This window comes from Epinephelus lanceolatus, chromosome 4 (genome assembly GCF_041903045.1).
Source record: "Epinephelus lanceolatus isolate andai-2023 chromosome 4, ASM4190304v1, whole genome shotgun sequence".
NCBI lineage: Eukaryota > Metazoa > Chordata > Actinopteri > Perciformes > Serranidae > Epinephelus > Epinephelus lanceolatus.
The window spans coordinates 885,876-908,356 of NC_135737.1; the positions used below are offsets into that span (position 1 = coordinate 885,876).

Consider the following 22,481-nt stretch of genomic DNA (forward strand, 5'->3'; position numbering starts at 1 on the left):
CAAAAAGAAAGCATTTAAAAGACTGTCATCTATATTTTGAGGTGTTGCCCCCTCTTTTATTTTATCCTACAGATGTGACTTAATAGTATTGGCAACAAAAGAACTGATTCACCTTTTATAGTTAACTTTGTTTTTCATTAACTTAAACATTTATTACACTCATTTTACTTTCACAGGCACAGTGTGAATCATTGGTGACATCTATGTCCAGCATGGTACCCAGAGAACTGCAGAGACCTTGGGAAGCAACCTCAGCATGCTGGGCATCCGTGTCTGCTGGTTTGGTTGGGATGGACTGCAGTGGAGAGGCCTTCTCCCCTTCTTTTCTCACTTCCTGGGAGGAAGAGCAGCACCAGATGTCCTCATCATCCACTGTGGCGGCAATGACATGGGGAAGGTCAGCAGTGTCAAGCTGGTCCGCATGATGAAAGAGGACCTGCACTAGCTTCACCTCCAGCATCCTGGCATTTAGATAATATTTTCTTCACTGCAGGTGGGAGGCTGCTGGCAATCCAGCAAAGACTGATAAGGCCAGGAAATTTGTTAATAGTGTTATGGCTACATTTGTTCATAGTTTAAATGGTGCCATAATTGAGCACCCTCACATCAGACATGACAGTCCTGGGCTATTTTTGAAAGATGGAGTTCATTTCACACCTAGGGGAAATTATATGTTTTTAAGTAAATTAGTTAATTGTCTTAAAGACCACCTCCAAATGCAGTGAACTGCTTACAGTTGGCAGTGTCACTGCTTTTGAATTTGGCCTTTAGGACACATTTTGTTAGGCCTAAACATAGCCCAGGCTGTCATGGCTAATGTTGAGTTTTTTATATTCTTTGTTTGTTAAAAAAAAAGGAAAAAAAAAATCTGTATCCATAACACTGTTAGCACCTCTGCTCTTCTTCATCCCTACAATCCCATCCTTTATCCCCTTTTCCCCCTACCACCCCATGTACTCTGCAGCTCTCTGGGCCCATGCTGGGCATGGCTGTTACCACTTTCACAGGCTCAGTCTGTTTTGACTAAAGGGGTGTTGACTTTTTTTATTTTTTTTTATGTCCTTTTATTTAAAACATTCAGTTCATCTATAACTTGTTTAAAATATCAATAAATTCTATTTATATTTGCACTCCTTTTCTCTTTATTACTGACTGAATGTTGTATTTCACAATCAAATCTGACGGTCAGTTGAAAGGACAAGCAAATCATACACTACAGATAAAACATAAAGCATAATGTTTAACACTGTCATTGACATTGACAAATAGTTAAGCAGTCCATTTCTGTGTGGGCCAGAGCATGTGAGCAGAGCGGAGCGGGTGAAAATTTCCGCTCCTCACTCACAGACCTGTCACTTTGCGCCACTCGTCCGCTCCGCTTGGTTCAGCGCATTCTTCGCTCCGCTCCATCATAAATTTTATCCCACTCCACTCGCTCACCACTCCGCTCAAAAAAACTGCGTCGTACTACCCTAACCTGTAATCTTATATTCACAAATAAAACGGGGTCTGCCCATTTTTCCGACAGCCCATTGGTCCGACATCCCATTGTTCCGACCATATTAAACCCATTCACCCCGTTGTTCCGAAATCATCATGATGCCCTGTGGTTAAGGTCTGGTTAGGTTTAGGCACAAAAACCACTTGGTTAGTGTTAGGAAAAGATCATGGTGTGGGTTAAAATGAAAAAGAAAGCGGCAAACACATAAGCCGTGAGCCTGCTTCGCCTCAAGCCTTTCCCAGCTGACCCAGAGCCGGTCACGGAGCCGCCGCCAGGAGCCGTTCAGAACCGCGGAGAGCTCCCCACACAACCCTGACCCCAGAGTTAATAACAAAAGGTTATGGTGTTTCATTCTCTCCTCTCTATGACACTTGTATCTCGACCAGTAGCCTACTTTTGTTGCGTTGCTGATCCTCTATGGTACACAAATACAGTAATAATCACATATCGGAACAACGGGACGTCGGACTAATGAGAGGTCGGAACAATGAGAGGTCGGAACAATGCTACGGCACCAATAAAACATGAGCTTGGTAGATTCTCCGGGGAAGCCCTCTCCCCGCAGCTAGGGACCGTTCTACATGGTACCGCTGGCAGGGTGGAAATAAGTCAAAGCGTAGAGGAGACAGACCAGGTTAAGCGGCCGACCTCCGAAGCCCTCTCGCCTCTCCCCGCAGTTAGGGGCCGTTCTCTGAGGTACCGCTGCTTCTCTTCTCAGTTTCTTTTCTGAAGTACACAGTAAACTCCATAGTTTTGAAAGAAAATAGTGTGGGTGTGCGCAGGTGCAAAGATGCATTCTGGGTGGGGCATGAGCGACCGGAGCGAAATTGGAGCAAGAGATAAGGCTCAGCTCCACCTTTTAAAAAAATAGCCGCTCCTCGCTCAACACAAAATCCTCCCTCTCCCCACTCCCGCTCCGCTCCACTCACATGGTCTGGTGTGGGCCTGATTATTTTAACTTTGTACTTGAAGATAACTACGTAAGCGCCTCACACCCAGCAGAAGAAGATTTTGGAGAGTACCCTTTGTTTGCTGCTCTGTTAGAAGTCTAGTTTTAACACAGAAGAATGTGACTGGAAGAAGAAGAATTAGCTGGACACAATAGTTTGGAAGCTTATGTTGCCAACTCTAAGAGGGTCTTCCTCAGGCAAAGGTATCGTGACGTTTTTATGGTGAGGCAACATAATCAGCCAACTGTGTGTTACTTTTATTTTTAGCCTCACTATATAAGCCTCAATGCCGAGCAATACCCACAGAACCTTCACATATGTCACAACGTCACAAATAAATGATACCTCCTACAGGGCTTAAAACTATTCAGTGTGGAGATAATTCTTTGTTTTTCACAAAAGGAGTATAGTTTCTCAATGAATTTTCTTCATTTGTCTTAAAGAAATGGTCAAACAAAACCAACATCAGCTTTTCATTTTTTTTTTGACATTCTGCTAAGATAAATGCAAACATGGGTAAATGTTAATACATAAATGAAAACAATAAGATGCCATTAATAACTAAAAATTATACTTTGTTAAAGGTTTAAATCACCACTACCATATTTCCAAATATCACAGGAAACTGATGAATGACAGCTTTCAAAAAACGTGCTTTTAATCTAAAGTAAATTTTGTCTGATCCATTTTATATAACAAAAAATATAACCATTACACAGTTTAACAAAATAAAGTCAAAGCCTGCATTCATGAAAACATCCATATTAAAAGGTTACAAAAAGTACACATGAAATAAATTGTATTTGTAACAGTAATTATAAAACCTATGAATTAGGACCCAGTGTCAAAATTTGCAAAATCTTAATTTCTTGTGAAACAACCTCTTTACTGTGGAGTAAATATCACATTGGCCTAGGCGTTGTAAATTTCCTCAAGTGTCCTACATGATAGAAAGATGAAAGGTTAAAAAACACAGGTAGAAAACACTGACTACAGCCTGTCTTGGTTAAAGCCCACTCACCACCAAAATGATCTTATTGCTAAGTAAGTGGCTGTCAGTCATAAAATAGTTTTGTGTTTAAGTTCTGTGGATATTTGACTTTGTATTTGAATGTGATTTTAAATTTAACAGTGTAGTACCAAGACAACTGGAGTATGAATGTACAGTATGCAATTCATCCACATTAAAATAATTGTTGCTATTAAAAGGAAATTGAATTGTTCTCAAAGCTCACTGCCACTGTGGAATCTTGCTATGTTCGGCTGTCTCATTTTGAGAATATTTATGGCCCGAGCAACGACGCCTGTGAGATTCACCTCCATGCATGAAAATTGGGAGGCTCATAGAACATGCCAAGACACATAAAAAATCCTCTTGGACCCATGTCGTAAACCCAACAGAAAATCGTTCATTTTGATTTGAATTTTTGACATGTTTGAACGAACTCCTCCAAGGGATTTCGTCCGATCGACTTCAAATTTGGTACAGATCATCCTGAGAACATGCTAATCAAAAGTTATTAAAAGCTTTTCTCTATGTCAAGGGGAGTGGCCGCTAGGGCATGACAAATTTTGGTTTTCAAAAACCCCTCCCCATAGGGGTTTTTTTTTGGAGTAGAAAGATGAAAATTGGTACATATGTGTATGTTGCCCAGACGCACAAAACAGTCTCTGGCACCAATGGTCTACTCCATACAGAAAGTAGCCATTTTGATTTAAACTTTTCATTTTGGTGGTGATTTTGTGATTTCCACAACTTTGTATTTTAACGAACATCTCCTACAGATTTTGTCCAATCAACTTCAGATTTGGTACAGATTATCTTGACACCATGCTGATCAAAAGTCAAGGGGCGTGGCCGCTATGGCGCCGCCCTTGCCAGCAAATACGTTTAGCTTCTTGATGGCTTCAGCGACCTCATCTCCTAATGAAAATTGACACACAGGTCAAGAATGGCGAGATCTTACATCTGAGCTTAAACGTGCGTGAAAACTCATGAAACTTTGCACACATCTCAGAACTGCGTGAAAATTTGATATTTCAAGGGTGGCATGCTCGGGTTCCAAAAAATGGCTCAGTAGCGCCCCCTACAAAAGTTTGAGGAAACAGCCCCTGAAGCTAGTTTAACCTACGTGTATGAAACTTGGCAGGCTTATGTAACACTCCAGGACCTACAAAAAAAGCCTCTTGGAGGCATGCTGTAAACCCAACAGGAAGTCGGCCATTTTGAATTTACTGTGCAATTTTGATGCATTTTTGGCCATTTCCAGTGGTCATAAATGAAGGAACTAGTCCTAGAGATTTCATCTGATTGACTTCAAACCTTGGTCTGTCCCATCCCAAGACCTTGAAGATGAAAAGTTATCAAAAGCTTGAGTCGTCAATGCGTGTGACCATGAGATGGCGTCAAAGTTAGGGGTCTCGCCACTAAACAGGAAGTAGTTTATAACTCCAACATACATGGTCAAATCTTGCCCAAACTTCACAGGATTGATGCCAGTCCCGTCCTGAACACATCTACATGGCAATAATTAGAGATAAATAAAGCGTCCCCTACTGGCAACAGGAAATGTCATGTTTTAGACTTTAATGTACATCTCCTACAGAATTTACCAGATCCATCTCAAACGTGGTGAAAAAAGTCATAAGACATTGATGACGCTTTATTGTGGAAACTGTGAGTTTTCGTTGAAGGGCGTGGCCACGGCCTGGCGGCGAACTTTGATGTTTCGCTGTGATGATAAACATTGCTGTAACTTGACTCCACGTGGAAATATCTTGCCAAAACTTCACACATATGATGACAGTCCAGCCCTGAACACATCTACAGAGGAATTTTGAATCACCGCCATAGCGCCACCTACTGGCAACAGAAAGCTACTTTATACATTCTTTGATGTCCCTCTTCTAGCAGGTTAATCAGACCCACCTCAAACTTGCTGGTCTAAGTCCTTAGACCTTGATGATACTTCGAAATGAAGCTTTTCAGTTTTCATCAAACGCTGTCACCGTGGCGCCGCCTTGTTCGCCATCAAACACGATGTTGTTTTGAAGGGACAAGGGATGCTTGAAAGCTCACCAAACGTGGCATACACATCACAGGTTGCAAGTACTGTTGTCTGATGTAATTTTTGTGCTTTGATTCAACAAGATGGCTCAACAGCGCCCCCTAGAACATTTCAATTAAGCAGCCCCTGAAGCTGGTTTGACCTGCATGTATGAAATTTGGTGGGCACCTGTAACACTCTATCACGTACAAAAAAGCCTCTTGGAGTCATGCTCCAAACCCAACAGGAAGTCTGCCATTTTGAATTTACATGTGCCACTTTTGTGCATTTTTGCCCATTTCCAGGGCTTATAAATTAATGAACTAGTCCAACAGATTTTATCCGATCGACTTCAAACCTTGGTCTATCCCACCCCAAGACCTTGAAGATGAAAAGTTATTAGAAACTTGAGTTTTCGTCAATGCGTGTGACCGTGGGATGGCGTCAAAGTTAGGGGTCTCGCCACTAAACAGGAAGTAGTTTATAACTCCAGCATACATGGTCCAATCTTGCCCAAACTTCACAGGATTGATGACAGTCCTGCCCTGAACACATTTTCATTATCATATTTCCTGATACTCATAGTACCACCTAGTGGCGACAGGAAGTAGGTCTCATCAAACAATTATCTTTCAATTCATCTGAAAGCTACATGCTGTGGTGTATATTTGATGTATAAAAACATGATGTATAATTAGTGCCCTCTCCATCTCCCTCTAGTGGAAAGAGGAAGTGATACAAAATGTGAAGTATGTCATTCCAGCACTGTATCAAGGATATGCCAAGTTACTCCTGCATGCGATGTCTAACTTTGACAGAAATGATCCAACGCGCCAGAAGAGGTCCTGGAGTGCCCCCTTGAAATTTTCAAAAACCCCTCTCCATAGGGGTTTTCTTTGGAGTAGGAACATTGAAAATTGGTACATATGTATAAGTTGCCCAGACGCACATAAAAGTCTCCGGCCCCAATGGTCTACTCCAAACAGGAAGTCGGCCATTTTGATTTAAACTTTTCATTTTGGCGGTGATTTTGTGATTTCCACACCTTGTATTTTAACGAACTCCTCCTACAGATTTTGTCCAATCAACTTCAGATTTGGTACAGATCTTGATAGTATGCTGATCAAAAGTTATTAAAAGCTTTTCTCTATGTCAAGGGGGATGGCCCCTATGGCGCCTCCCTCGTCACCAAATAGGTTTGGCTTTTTATGGCTTCAACGACCTCATATCCTCATGAAAATTGATACACACGTCAAGAATGGCGAGATCTTACATCTGATAGGGGCGTTGCCCATGGGGGGGACAAAATGTCTCTATAGCGCCCCCTTGAAATTTTCAAAAACCCCTCCCCATAGAGTTTTTTTTGGAGTAGGAAGATGAAACGTCACGCCACGTCAGGGTTAACCCTATGGGCCCGAACGACGCATAGTGCGTCCAAATTCACACCTGTTCTTCTCTGTGGATTTTCTCTGTGACCGTTCATCATAGCGAGAAGTTCCTCATATCACGCGAAACAAGCACTTGTAGTCCAATGTTTTCATAGCGAAAAAAAATGATAAAGTTACACTAAAATCATGAATAACAGAGCCTTCATATAGCTCTGCACAAACATTACTCTTGGATGGATTACTTGCGAATGCAGGCTCGCACAGAAATGCCACACATATCACATGAAAGCGCAGGACTAGAGCTTTCCAGGGATACCACACACATCATTGTGCTGCCATCCCATCATGCTTTTAATCCAGATTAATTGTCTACAAAATAAAAACCTGACGAATTTCTTTACAACCCATTATACAGATCTTGTTATCAGCCACTTCATACAGTGAGGAATATCGTATCTTACCACGTCTTGGGCTTGCGTATGTTTCTCCCTGTCTATCCACATTTCTAGTCCAGCTGTCAAGATGCAAATATCTCCATACTGTCCAGTTGACACTCCATCAAACTTTGTATGACAAGACCAGCCACTTCACTTTTGCGCACCCAGACAACTGAGGCCTAATTATGCATGCATGACAGGGCCGTAGTCACCATATACATTGAGGGGGACATGTGTCCCCCCCAATGCCCTATATAACTGAAACTGAAAACAACAGCAAACTTTGTTTACTGCAAACAAAGTGGCACATATTATCTTGGAGGACATCATTGTACTGGTTGACTATTTTTCTATGATCTTAGATGTAAATATTGTATGTTTCTTTCAGATAAAACACATTTTTGACTTGTGAATGAGTCAATGGAATTTCTTGCAATAATGAAAAAATACCGGCAATCATGTTCGCCTGGCACAAATCACATGTTTTGGACAACTGTGAAGTGACAGAATGTCCCAGCATCATGGTTCTTATATTGCCAGATTCCAGTGAGTCTCCCCTCTTCATATATGGCAGAATATGTCAACTTCTAACTTGCTATGCTGAGATACATGTAAAAATGTAAGAATTTAGTAACACAGATTTGTTTTTTTCATTGATATAAAAATTAATATAAAATACAGGCACATAGAAGGACATTTAATGGTGAAAAATCTGGATAGCCCACATTGTCCTGAAAAAAACAAGATATAGCATGTGTATGTAGCCTTTATAATGACTGTGATATGAGCTTAAAAGTAAAGACAGTAAAAATACCCCAAAAACGCCTAGGGCCCATAGGGTTAAAGATAATGGGCAATAGCTAGAACATTGTATGGGGTTTTTGTGTGGTTGAGAATGAGTGTAATCAGGGCTGTATTCATGTGTTGAGGTATTTTTGAGCTACGGAGGATTTCGGAAATCATGTTGAAAAATAAAGGAGAGAGGAGGGACCAAAAATGTTTATAGAATTCTGCAGGGAATCCATCTAAACTTGGGGACTTGTTGTTAGACATAAGTAGTAATGTTTTTTTCAGTTCATCTATGGAGAGTGATGTGTCTAAATAGTCTGCTTGGTCAGTGGATAGTTTAGGGAGGGAGACACTCCTCAGAAAAGTGTCAGCCTCTGTGGATGTGGTGATATGGTCCGGGGCGTACAGATTGGAGTAGTATTTCCTAAATGTTTAGTTTATTGCCGTATGATCCTGTGTTGTGTTTCCCAAGGTATCTTCTATTGAAATTGTGTTACTTTTTTCAGTTTGTTGTTTTAGTTGATTAGCTAGTAGCTTACCAGTTTTGTTGCCAAATTCAAAATGTTCATGATGAAGTTTGAGAAGCGTGTGTTGTGTTTTTTTTTTTTTTTGTATGTGTATCTGCCCACTCAATTGTGACATTATTTTATGCATATAATATCGATTTTGTATCTTTACAGATATCATACAGATGCCCCCATTCAATTTAAAGCATAACTGATTTGAGTAAAGGCACGAGAGCAAATGTGGGTATATAAACGGTTGGTTCTTCAGTTGGCAGTTACACCTAGAGTAAAGCTACTGAAGACCAGCAAAATCACCGTTTGTTTTCATTTATTCTTTCAGGTGGGTAAATGTCACCTAAGCACCTTCAGATTTTATCAGTAGTGTACCCTTAATAGATAATTTGTTTATATAGTTTGTATTGTGCTTCGTGATATTGTTTGAGGGAACTGTAACGTAAGGTAACTGCATACAAGTGGATGCAACCGTCACTAATGTTAGCGTAGTTCCTCAGGGATTTAAGCTGTTATTACTTTTGACAATCTGACCTGTGACAGCTAAGGTTTTAAAGACTGTAACTGTTGGTAGCTGTTATTGATTTTGTTTAAATATGTTGAATTATAATTTATGGGGTACTGTTTGTCGGACGATTGAGCTAAGCTAACTGACGTTAACGTCAGCTGTCACTTGTTGCCATAGCAATGGTAAACATTCACATATGGGCTAAGTGCAGAGTGTAGAATCTAGCTTCAATGTAAATATAGTTAAGATACATTGTATTTAACACAGGGTGTGGGATTTTAGTAGTTAGTAAACTTTTAGAAAAGACCTATTTACCGTCGCTCTGACGTCAAACAGTGGAGACAGTTAATAAAAAAACTTTACCCTGGACTTTGGTTTCAAAGAAACACGGTTTCGGAGGCCCAAAAGTGCGGTTGCGTGTGGCCAAACAGTCAAATCGTATTGAATAATACACAGTTTCAGAAGTACACGGGTCAGTGTGGACTAGGCCTAATAATAGCAAGAATGTTTTATTTGAACTAGTGCATGTAGATTGCTTTTGTTTAGCCAGGGCAGAACTATTCGACGACGTAACAGTCAGTACCGTCGATGCCCCGGGGTGTAACAGTAATGCCGACTGTTGAGTGTTTCCAGTGGGAGAGAGGGAATCATGGGTGTAGCCCGCTCTGTATGTAGCCACGTCAAACCCACCAAAAGAAACTCTTCTCTCATCCATCAGCATAGGCCTTGCCCATTAAGTGCAGTTGACTTGCAAACAGAACATTTCAGAAACTAAGGGCAGAGAGAAGGAGAGAAGGTACTTGGTGTATTATAGGAGGTCCCAAGGCAGACTAGGCCTATGTCAGCCTAACTAGGGGCTGGTCCAAAACAAGCCTGAGCTAGCCCTAACTATAAGCTTTATCAAAAAGGAAAGTCTTAAGTCTAGTCTTAAATGTGGAGACCGTGTCTGCCTCCCGGACTGAAACAGGAAGAAGATTCCACAGAAGAGGAGCCTGATAGCTGAAGGCCTGATAGTTGAAGGCTATGAAGGCTGGGTATATAAACGGTTGGTTCTTCAGTTGGCAGTTACACCTAGAGTAAAGCTACTGAAGACCAGCAAAATCACCGTTTGTTTTCATTTATTCTTTCAGGTGGGTAAATGTCACCTAAGCACCTTCAGATTTTATCAGTAGTGTACCCTTAATAGATAATTTGTTTATATAGTTTGTATTGTGCTTCGTGATATTGTTTGAGGGAACTGTAACGTAAGGTAACTGCATACGAGTGGATACAACCGTCACTAATGCTAGCGTAGTTCCTCAGGGATTTAAGCTGTTATTACTTTTGACAATCTGACCTGTGACAACACATTAGCTAAGGTTTTAAAGACTGTAACTGTTGGTAGCCGTTGTTGATTTTGTTTAAATATGTTGAATTATAATGTTATGGGTTATTGTTTGTCGGACTCGTTTTCCTCCGCGGTGGCCGTCTTGGGGGGCTCCGGTCAATGTGGAGAGGCACAAAAATCTCTGCCGGTATAGTGGTCGGTATCTCAACCTCCGTTGAAGAACGTAATGACAGGAGAAGCTCCCTGGTAATGACAATGCGGTCCCCATGCTGCTGGGCAAGCTTCGACCCTCTGCAGGCGCAGCAAACCAGCTTGACGATAAAAACAAGTGCAAAAAGTTGCAAAGACGATTCCAGGTTCCACATCTCTGTCCTCCGGCGTTAGAAACACATGCACACGATATTCATAGACAGCTTTCAACATATAAACCACATAAAAACAGACGGTGCAGGCTGTAGTCGGTCGCACACAAAGGAGCACCCCGGAAGCAGAAGACCACAGTTCTTAAAAGACTGTGGTACATAGCCTGTTAATAAAGATATATTGATCCTGTCTAATATGAAAGTGTTAACTAAAGGTAAGACTTCCTTAAGTAGCCTACTAGTTGGGATGGGGTCTAGGAGACACATTGATGATGTGGATGAAGAAATCATAGAGGTCAGTTCTTGAAGAGTAATCGTGGAGAAGCTATCTAAACATATATCAGGTCTTACAGCTGTGTTTGACGGCAGATAGGTACTGTCTGAGGACAAGAGGTCATGGATTTTGCCTCTAATAGTTAGGATTTTGTCATTAAAAAAGCTCATTAAATCATTACTGCTAAGGGCTAAAGGAATACAAGGCTCAATAGAGCTGTGACTTTCTGTCAGCCTGGCTACAGTGCTGAAAAGAAACCTGGGGTTGTTCTTATTTTCTTCTATTAATGCTGAGTAATAGTTTGCTCTGGCATTGCGGAGGCCCCTCTTATACGTTTTGAGACTGTCTGCCCAGATTAAACGAGATTCTTCCAGTTTGGTTAATCACCAATTCCTCTCAAATTTTCGCGATATTTGTTTTAACTTACGGGTTTGAGAGTTATACCAAGGAGCGAACCTTCTTTGCTTTGTTAACTTCTTTTTAAGAGGAGCTACAGAGTCGAGTGGTGTTCGCAGCAAGCCTACAGCGCTATCGACAAAATGATCAATTCGCGAGAGGTTAAAGTTGGTATGGGAAACCTCTGTTACTGAAGGACATGGTATTGAATTTAACGACGGAGTAATCATTTCCTTAAATTTTGCGACAGCACTATCTGACAAACATCTAGTATAGTAACTGTTGCTGAGTGGCGTGTGTAGAAGCAAAAAAGTCAAGGTCCCGAGCCGGGCCAGTTAGCTCGCGACCTCGCTCCTTTCCTCTCAAACGGACTTTCTTTATCTTCCATTAGATATCAAAAACTCAAATACTCAGAGGTAAAAAAAAAAATCACTGGAGACACGTAGAATCAGATGCAACTGAGTTTAATGTGCTCGCAGGCAACAAACACATCACAACCCAAATGAGCCAAGCTCCGGAGCAAGGCTGGAATTTCTTTGTTTGCGCTCGCTCTTTTATCGTAGAATTTCTGCTGAGTCATCTCTTTCCCTTAATCCTTCTCACTTGGCTCTGATCGTAACATATCCCACCTCTGCTGAGTCACTTTTTCTCCACCATAATGGTGTCATATTTCTGCTGAGTAATGTTTTTCCTAGATCTAAGACCGCCTCCTCTTACTAGGGTCATTCTCAGGACAAGCTGTAATTCCCCTAATTTTCCACTAGTGTTTTCTGAACCCATCCTCATGCTATTTTTAGAAATGATTCACAGTGAGTCCTAGGTACTTCTCCACCACAATGCTTAAGTGCTCAATGAGTGTGTGTGTGTGTCATAAGAATACATGAAATATTAAAACAGTGTGTAATTTGTCAGTTGCACAGATTATATTGCTTCAACACATATCTTTTAAAGGTCAGCTAAAAGGTACAGTATATGTCTTCAGTAAATCAGTACATTACACTACATTCCCCCCTTTGGGGCTCCATAGTCCCATATAATATCTTAAATCACAGCAAGGGGGAGGAAATATATATATCCCCCCTTTGGGACTTTATAGTCCCATACCATTAAGATTTAGATTGGCTATTATCACACACGAATCATTTTCCAGTGATCAACATCAGTAGAGCTGCACATAAGTCATACTTCATTGATTATCAGCAGTATCTGTCACACCTTTTGTCATCCGTAGGTATCACACACAATTCATGATTATCACCTCGAATAATTCGTATGTATATAGAGTATAAGAGCTAGCCTAATAATGTCTTTGTTTTTCTTGTTGCATGATTAATCATAATGACATTCTTATACAGTGGTTGTGACTACAATCGTTACTGGTATTTTCTTCAGTGAATACATGATAACTTCACATATACCGGGTACAGTAAGCAAGGTACATAGTTATCTTTGCTGTTAATGCTGCCAAGTTACTGTCCGTCGGGCACATAGGCGGATGTACCAGTCATCCGCAGGCGCCGGTAGGACGCCACCTGATCCCCTCAGCATCTCAATCTTCTGTTGCAGCACGTGGTGGTTGACCAGTTGCCGCTGTAGGCCATCCCTAGCCTGGGCTCAAATGGGGGCTGGTCCTCTGACATGGCTGGGCGCTCTTGGTAGGCCAACCCTGGATTCTGCTGCTTTGGATACAGGGATCTCCACATGCTGGCCATGCTCTGCACCAATCTGTGTGTTAGAAAGGACATTGTTTAGTTCAATTCACTTCCCTCCTTTTCCTCCTAATTGCCCTGTGGTATAGATAACCTATATATGTTAATCAGTCGATTGTTAGTATGGATTTGGTAACAGCAAGGTTTTTCCTGAATCTATTGCCAATTATTTGGTTATTTCTTACCCTGAATCGGCTCTCCCTCTCTCTCTCTATACAACCTCGTATTCCCCTTCCAGGTTCCCCTTCATTGGCTCATATAAGTTTATATTGTCAGCCATATTCTCACATACGTCCATATTGTCAATCATGGTTTCATATAAATTGTTGTTCAATCTTTTGGGTGCATAGGATCTTACCCACGGTTTATCTAGTTTCCACAATTCGCCTTTCTCGGGGAGCTTTTCCTGCTGTTGTATCAGCATAATAAATTGTCCCGTGGCCGTTCTCATGGCCCTTCTTATCAGGATCTGTACTAGGGGAAGGACGCCGAGTCCAAATATTACTCCTATAGTCTGTAAGATTTTTCCAACAGAGAACTTTTCTAACCAATCAAGAACTGATGAGGTTTTTAGTGTTCCAATTGGAATGTTGTACTTGTTGGTCTCTGTCTACATATGTAAACTTGAGTCAGGTTACCATCTTCACCTGTTTCTGAGCTGCTGCTTTCTTCTCCCTGCTCTCTTTCTGCCTCTGCTCTCTCTCCTCTCTCTGTTCTCTCTGCGCTTGGGCCCTCATCCTCAGCCCTGTGGCTACCAGGTGGCGACTGAGGAAGGGGTGTTTTCCTCTGAGGTGCTCTCTGTCGACACCCTCTCTGGGTTGTTAGCTCTGCAGCAGTGGTTAAGATGGAACCAAACGTCCTTACCTTCAACTTTCAAGGCAGTTGGTGTAGCTAATATGACCTTGTATGGACCTTCTCTGCGTGGCTGGTCCCACTTCCTTTTGAACACCTTGACGTACAACCACTCTCCAGGAAGTATGCGTTGAAGGTCTTCTGGGATTTGACCCTTCTGTCCTCTGTGGTGCCTTTCACCTGCTGGGAGATAGCCCTATGGATACGGGTTAGACTTCGTAAATAGTCATACATTTCGCCTTGTAATTGTTCCAGGGACGGTCCCTCATGGGGACCTCTTAAGTATGGTAGCGGCATGAGCCGGCTCGTAAGCATTTCATGCGGTGTTAGATGCGTGACTCGGCTGGCTTGTGAACGCATAGACATTAGTGCAAGCGGTAAAGCATCCACCCAATTAAGCTTATTTCCACTATCTACTACTATTTTTGCTACTTTGGTTTTTAAAATACCATTTGCTCTTTCTACAGCTCCCTGTGATTGAGGGTGGTAGACTGTGCCAAATGTGTGTTTTAGTCCCAATGCTCTCTCTACTTCTTGTAGATCTCTGTTTTTGGAATGGGTTCCATTGTCGGATCTGATTCTTTCGGGAAACCCATGCGTGGGAATGATCAGAAATTTGATTACTGTCTTTGCATCCTCTGATTTGGCAGGTATGGCTTCTGGCCAACCAGTGTATGCATCCACTGCCACCAGAAGACACCTGTATCCTCCCACTCTCTCTAGCATGTCTGTATAGTCATTAATGACCTCTTTACCTGGGAGTTTGGGGAGGGGAAATCTCCCCTGATGTGGTTTCATCGCGGATCTAACATTGTATTCTGTATATATCTTACATTCTTGGATGCGATTCTCAATCACCGCTGGCAAAAACGGGTGCCACCAATGAGTGAGATATCGCGCCATTTGCGTTTTCCGACAGTGAGTCACACCATGAGCTTCTTGAAGGACTGATCTCATCAGCCCTGGGGGCAGTGCAGGTCTCCCGTCTGGAGACCCCCACATACCCTCTGTCTTTACTGCTCCTCTTTCTCTCCATACTGTGAGCTCCTCTGGAGAGGCTTTCTGCTGTTCTGCTATTAACATATTTACATCACAGGGCGGCAGGAGGTCATGCACTGTTCTCTCTGTTTGTAGCATTACATACTGCTGACTGTCTCCTGCCTTTCTTTTGGCTGCCACATCTGCTGCGTCATTCCCTCTGGAGACAACTGTACCTGTTTTGTCGTGACCCTTGCACTTAATCACTGCTACCTGTGCCGGCTTCATCAGAGCCTCCCGTAGTCTCCTCATGTCCTTCTCATGCTTAATGGGGGTCTTTGCTGCTGTTAAAAAGCCAGATCCACATGGATCGCTCCTACGACATAGGCAGAGTCTGTGTAGATGTTCACTCTTTTCCCTTCAGCCCATTCTAATGCTGCAATCATTGCTTGGAGTTCAGCCAATTCAGATGATTCTTTTCCTGTTACACTTTCTGTAATCACTTCCTCAAACCCTGTCTCTGTCTGTCTTACCACTGCATATGCTGCTTTCAGTCCCTCCGTTGGATGTCTAAAACAACATCCATCTGTGAATAATGTTTTTTACACATAGGGCCCAAGTCTTTGGCTTGATGTTTGATGTACTGCCAAAGATATGTGAGGGGAGTCTTCCTCCGCCGCCTCATACCACTGCAATTGCTCTGAGGTCAGTTCAACAGCTGCAGCCACTCCCCCATTTCCCACCAGTATGCAGGTGGATGTTATCTCCCACATTTCCCTTCTATCTCATTATAAAATGCCTGTTGATACAACTCGTTGCCATTCCTGTCATAATAAAGAGTTACATGGAGGGGATCGAGAGGAGGCGTGTAGGGATTTAATGACTGAACCCAGGGACGCCAAGACTGATAGAGAGTGCCAATGCCAGGCGTCTCCATGGTTTCTGGCTCGAGAAGGCCCCAGTAGATATCAGCTCAATGTCCTTCAGCCATGGGGGAGGTATCCGCTGATAACAACATTTGCGAGGAGGAATGCACAGTTGTTAACGAGCAGTTCACAGTATAGCCATTTGGGAAGGTCACTATCAGCCCATCTGGGTGCAGGGTATGGAAGCTCCACACTTCAGCAGCACATCTCTCCCCAATAGATTCACAGGGCATGACAAAGAAGAAACATATCTGCGTGAAAATGTCTGTTCAGCCTGGAGTATGGTGGTAGTGAGTGGTTTGGTGAGTGGCAGATTTTGTGGTTGTCCCGAGAACCCAGTTAGTTCAACTGCTGAGGATGATATTTGGTGTTTAGACACAGGGAGATTCAAGGTGGCTCCACAAATAAAACACCCTCTACCGCCCTGACCCCCTCTTGGGTCGCCACGACCCCCACCCCTGCCTCTGAATCCTCCTGTACCTCTTCTCGAGCCACTCCAATGGGGAGGGCGAGGATCAACCCACTCTGGGGTCGGAAATAGATCTGGAGTGTGTATGGGGAAGGGCGGAAGCTGCCGAACCATCTGATTGGTTGATTTTTTCTCTGCTTTTTTTTTTTTTTTTTTTTTTGCATCGTTGGTTTTACGTCGTGCATCTTCCAATTGGAGTTTTAACAGCTGAACCCGTGCTGACTCTGTACTGTCCTTCTCTGCCTTTTTCTGATGGCATTGTATATGACTTCATTAATCCTGTAAGCTTCACTGCTCTCTCCTCATATTCTTCCCCTGAGTCTGTGTCTGACCATATCTGATCTCCCTCGTCGTCTGCTTCCTCTTCTGCATCATACTGACCTGGTTCTTGCGTCTTATTCTCACTCTCCCTTCATTTCCCTCTTCCATCTATTTCAGGTGTTCTGTGAGTTATGTATAACCTCACCTCTTAACCTGTCACTGGTGAAATGTATGTGTTTGCCTTATTATCAATTTCAATCAATCAATTTTATTTATAAAGCCCAATATCACAAATCACAATTTGCCTCACAGGGCTTTACAGCATACGACATCCCTCTGTCCTTATGACCCTCGCAGCGGATAAGGAAAAACTCCCCCTTTAACGGGGAAAAAAAACGGTAGAAACCTCAGGAAGAGCAACTGAGGAGGGATCCCTCTTCCAGGACGGACAGACGTGCAATAGATGTCGTACAGAACAGATCAGCAACTTTGGTAGTTACTCTCCCTATTTGTGTTATCTCTGGTCCACAATGTTGTACCAGTGAAGTCAGCCTAATTTGATCTCCCAATGTTGCAGCAGCGAGGCCTTATCAGACAGCCTAATGTGATCTCACAATGTTGCAGCAGCGAGCCTGTGTACTTGATTTATTTAACAGCTTAGTTTGATTCTCTCTATCTGCTCACCCCCTTCGCTGTCTATGTAGCTTCTTTCCAACCCAAAATGTGTTTTTTATGCCTCTAGTGTCCACTGAACCATCAGTCATGCAATATTCTTCAGCCCAAATTTCATTACTACTGCTGTCACCCTCTTCCATCCAACTCTTAACAGCTTGATCTCAACTTCTTTTTTCTTTATTTTATTACTTATTGTATTTATTATAAAACTATACATATAAACTAAACCTACTTATCATTTATAATTTATTTATAATTTTATTGCTTATTCTATTCATTTATGAGACTATACTTATCACTTATTTTATTTATCTATAAAATTAAATTAAAATAACAGATATTTCTTTTTTATTCTCCCCTTAACAGCCAACCAGTTTGTATGGAGTTCACCCGAGCAACTGGTTCAATCAGTGAAACATGTGGACTTTTTGTTGGCACCGTTAGGTTTCCAGTCCCCAATTTGTTGACACCGTTAGGTTACCCTTGTCTGGTTTTGTTTCACTGAGACACTGTTAATAACTACCTCATGTAACAAAACTTTGAAACAAATCACATAAAACAAACACACAGATACCAGATTATGATAAAACATTCAGGCCCCAAAATGTCTTTTTTTCTTTGTAATGACCTTTAACCCAATAGAGGTCAGAACCAAACTATCAAATTTTAACAAAGCTTTGTTTTTTGTATAAGCCCACTTCTATTGGCTGTGTTCCTCACTCTGTGCTGGCTGCATGCCTCACCCCCTCCTTTTGTGCTCTCTGTTTAGTCAGTCTCCCAATGATTTGTCAGTCTTTTTACAGTTACGTTTTATTTAACACTTTACTGTATTTACAACACTTTATACAACGCTTCGTGCATTACTCTAAATAGATCATACTGTGTTTACTACAACTTACTTCTAAATATACTACAATGTATGTACAGCAACTTTATAGCTTACAGTTAGGTTTTTACAATTTTACACTTTTGATCGATCTGTTAACTGTTTTGACTTGTTTTTTGTCTTTTTTACTTTTCCTTTATCTCTTTGGTTGCAACATTTTAAGCGTTCTGCCCGTTCAGTCCCGTTCTGTCTACGGTGACTCCCCCTCCTTCTTGGCTGGGAGGTCACTTTCCTCAAAACGGCGGTATCCACAGAAGCTTTTTAGGCCTTTCATTCTTACAGCAAACCACCTATGCAGTCCTGATGTCTCCCCTAGACACACCCTCCTTTTATAGGCTTAAAGGTGTACTAGGCAAGCCAACAGCGGTATCCGCGGATTTGCTCAGCATTCCGTCCGCGCAAACCTGCCGGCTGGCTTTAACACCCCCGCCTCTACAGGCTAAAGGGAGTGCTGGCGAGTTTCGGCAGTGGTAACCACGTATATGCTTTTGAGTATCTCTGACTCTTTTCTTCTCTTATTGTGCACTTTTGTCTCTTTAAATACTTTAAATACTCTTAATACTTTAAATACTTTACTCTTACTACCTTCCTCACTACATTTGTTACCGTACATTCAGCACACACACGTTCACTCTTTCTTTTGCCTGCTTGGTTTCTCTAGCTCACTCCCCACATTCCACACACACATACACACACTCACTCACTCACTCACTCACTCACCATGTTTATCTCTCTAACTTACACACACACACATACACTGTGTTGCATTAGATTCAGTCGTCTCCAGCAATATATCAGCTATGTTCCAGTGTTGTGTTATTAGTTAGTAATTTTTACATCACATTTTAGGTTCTTTAGGAGAGGAATTTGTCAAATACCTCCGACCTGGGCGGCTCCCAACTGCACCCCAGACGCACCCGGTTTAGGCAGAAAAAAGGCTCTGCTTACCTTATCTGGTGGCCACCTGTACGTCTGATGTGCAGCCAAGCGCCCCCCGATCTCAGGATCCGACCTCCTCGTCCTCCTGGCTGGCTCGCCAAATAATGTAGAAGCAAAAAAGTCAAGGTCCCGAGCCGGGCCAGTTAGCTCGCGACCTCGCTCCTTTCCTCTCAAACGGACTTTCTTTATCTTCCATTAGATATCAAAAACTCAAATACTCAGAGGTCAAAAAAAAATCACTGGAGACACGTAGAATCAGATGCAACTGAGTTTAATGTGCTCGCAGGCAACAAACACATCACAACCCAAATGAGCCAAGCTCCGGAGCAAGGCTGGAATTTCTTTGTTTGCGCTCGCTCTTTTATCGTAGAATTTCTGCTGAGTCATCTCTTTCCCTTAATCCTTCTCACTTGGCTCTGATCGTAACATATCCCACCTCTGCTGAGTCACTTTTTCTTAATTTTCTTTTTTTTAATTCAGCACGTCAGCCAGATGCCACTGCTGATACTCACCTTATTTTATGCATAACAGGTTACAAGACGGCTGCAGCAGCTGGATGAAAGGCCTCCATGCATGATCAACCATCCAGGTTTAGAACCTGTTTGCCTACATGTTTTCTAGCTGCAAAGCCCATGCAACATTTACAGGGCTGACTACAGTCCTTTACGGCTGAGTAATGTTTGTAATGTTTGTCTGCTGAGTAATGTTTTTCCTAGATCTAAGACCGCCTCCTCTTACTAGGGTCATTCTCAGGACAAGCTGTAATTCCCCTAATTTTCCACTAGTGTTTTCTGAATCCATCCTCATGCTATTTTTAGAAATGATTCACAGTGAGTCCTAGGTACTTCTCCACCACAATGCTTAAGTGCTCAATGAGTGTGTGTGTGTGTCATAAGAATACATGAAATATTAAACCAGTGTGTAATTTGTCAGTTGCACAGGTTATATTGCTTCAACACATATCTTTTAAAGGTCAGCTAAAAGGTACAGTATATGTCTTCAGTAAATCAGTACATTACACTACACGTGTAATCGTGTAAAAAGAAATCAAAAGTAATCAAATAATGATCCGATAGCGAGGGATTCTGTGGAAAGACTGTGAGGTTATCAATTTCAATTCCATACGTCAGAACTAGATCGAGGGTATGGTTAAAACAGTGAGTGGGTTCATATACACCCTGACTGAAGCCAATGGAGTCTAATAATGAGATAAACGTGGTAGCCAGGGAGTCATTATCAATGTCAACATGAATGTTAAAATCGCCTGCAATAATAACTTTATCTGATTTAAGAACTAAACTGGATAAAAACTCTGAGAATTCAGATACAAATTCAGAATACGGGCCAGGAGCACAGTACACTATAACAAATAAAGTGGCTGCGAGGTTTTCCAGGTCGGATGTAAAAGACTAAGAACGAGGCTTTCAAATGAATTATAATCTAGTTTAGGTTTAGGGCTGATTAACAGACTAGAGTTAAAAATGGCTGCAACTCCCCCTCCTCGGCCGCTGCCTCGAGGAATGTGGATATTATTATGACTGGGAGGAGTGGATTCATTTAGACTAACATATTCATCTTGACACAGCCAGGTTTCAGTGAGGCTGAGTAAATCAATATGATTATTCATTCATTCATTCATTCATCTTCTAACTGCTTCATCCTCTTGAGGGTCGCAGGGGGCTGGAGCCTATCCCAGCTACATTGGGCAAGAGGCAGGGTACACCCTGGACAGGTCACCAGACTATTGCAGGGCTGACACATAGAGACAAACAACCATTCACGCTCACATTCACACCTACAGACAATTTAGAGTTATCAGTTAACCTAGTCCCCAATCTGCATGTCTTTGGACTGTGGGAGGAAGCCGGAGTGCCCGGAGAGAACCCACGCTGACACGGGGAGATCATGCAAACTCCGCACAGAAGGGCTCCCACACCCGGGATCGAACCGGCAACCCTCTTGCTGTGAGGCTAACCACCACACCACCGTGCCGCCCCTCAATATGATCATCTGATATTAATTTGTTTACTAACACTGCTTTAGACGATAGAGACCTGATATTTAACAGTCCACATTTAATTCTCCTGTTTTGTCTTTCTGTCACAGAAGAGGTTTTAATTTTTATGAGGTTGTTATGCACAACTCCTCTTTGTTTAATTTTAGATTTAAATATTTTAGGTAGTTGGGGGACAGACACCGTTTGTATAAATCTATGAAAACTATGGGTGGGTAACTGCACTAGAAGCTCAGAGAAGCGTATAGGACTGCGACTCTGAGTCCTGATCTCAACTCTGGGTTGTCAGGGATTTGAATTACTAATAAAATTTGCCAGGTTCCTAGAAATGAGAGCAGCTCCATCCAAAGTGGGATGAATGCCGCCTCTCCTAATAAGACCAGGTTTTCCCCAGAAAGTCTGCCAATTATTAACGGAACCCACATTGTTTGCTGGACACCACCTGGACAGCCAGCGATTAAATGATGACATGCAGCTAAACATGTCATCAGTGGTCAGATTTGGGAGGGGTCCAGAGAAAACGACGGAGTCCGACATCGTTTTTGCATATTCACACACGAGGCAATATTAATTAGTGACCTCTGATTGGCGTTATCGGGTGTCATTGAATAACAATCTTACTCAATCTACGTTTAGCTTTAGCCAGCAGTTTTAAATTTGACTCAGTGTCGCCCGCTCTGGCCCCAGGGATACATTTGACTATGGCCGCTGGTGTTGCTAACTTAACGTTCCTCAGAATATAGCTGCCAATAACCATCCTCAGCGGGTGTGTCGCTGAGTGGGGAAAAGCGGTTGGAAACGTGAACAGGCTGGTGGTGAGCCGTGGGCTTTGGCTTGGAGCTGCGCTTCTCAGGAACAGTTACCCAGCCTCCCGGCTGAATGGGTGTTAGCGGAGGCTATGCTATGTGGCTCCGTACCGGCTACAGGGGACTGGCTAACTACCGCAGCTACTGAATGATTTTCCATGGTGCGGAGCCGCGCTTCTAATTCACTAAGCCTCGCCTCCAACGCAGCAAATAAGCTACACTTGTTACAATTACCACTGTCGCTAAAGGAGGCAGAGGCCATAGCTAAACATTTGGCACACCGAGCAAGAAAGAGCAGAAGGAGAAGCCATCGCTAACTGTAAAACTAATGTAGCTACCAAGGCTAGTAACGTGCAAACAACAGCTAAGAGATTAGCAGGGAAGTCGTAAAAAGGAGGAGAGCTATAAGTGCTTAAACACAACTAGTGTGGGTTAAGACTTGAAGTAGATGTTAAAGCAACTGAAGTGA

General features: G+C 42.4%; 1 protein-coding gene and 1 long non-coding RNA gene across 6 annotated transcripts in view; both read left to right on the plus strand.

The window, feature by feature from the left end:
• LOC117259087 (Na(+)/H(+) exchange regulatory cofactor NHE-RF3-like) overlaps positions 1-22,481 on the plus strand; it is a 267,423-nt gene that overhangs the window by 75,035 nt on the left and 169,907 nt on the right. The window lies entirely within an intron of this gene.
• LOC144462700 (uncharacterized) lies at positions 16,563-18,034 on the plus strand. Its single transcript, XR_013490910.1, has 2 exons — positions 16,563-17,811; positions 17,844-18,034. It is a non-coding gene; the product is annotated as an uncharacterized LOC144462700 (long non-coding RNA).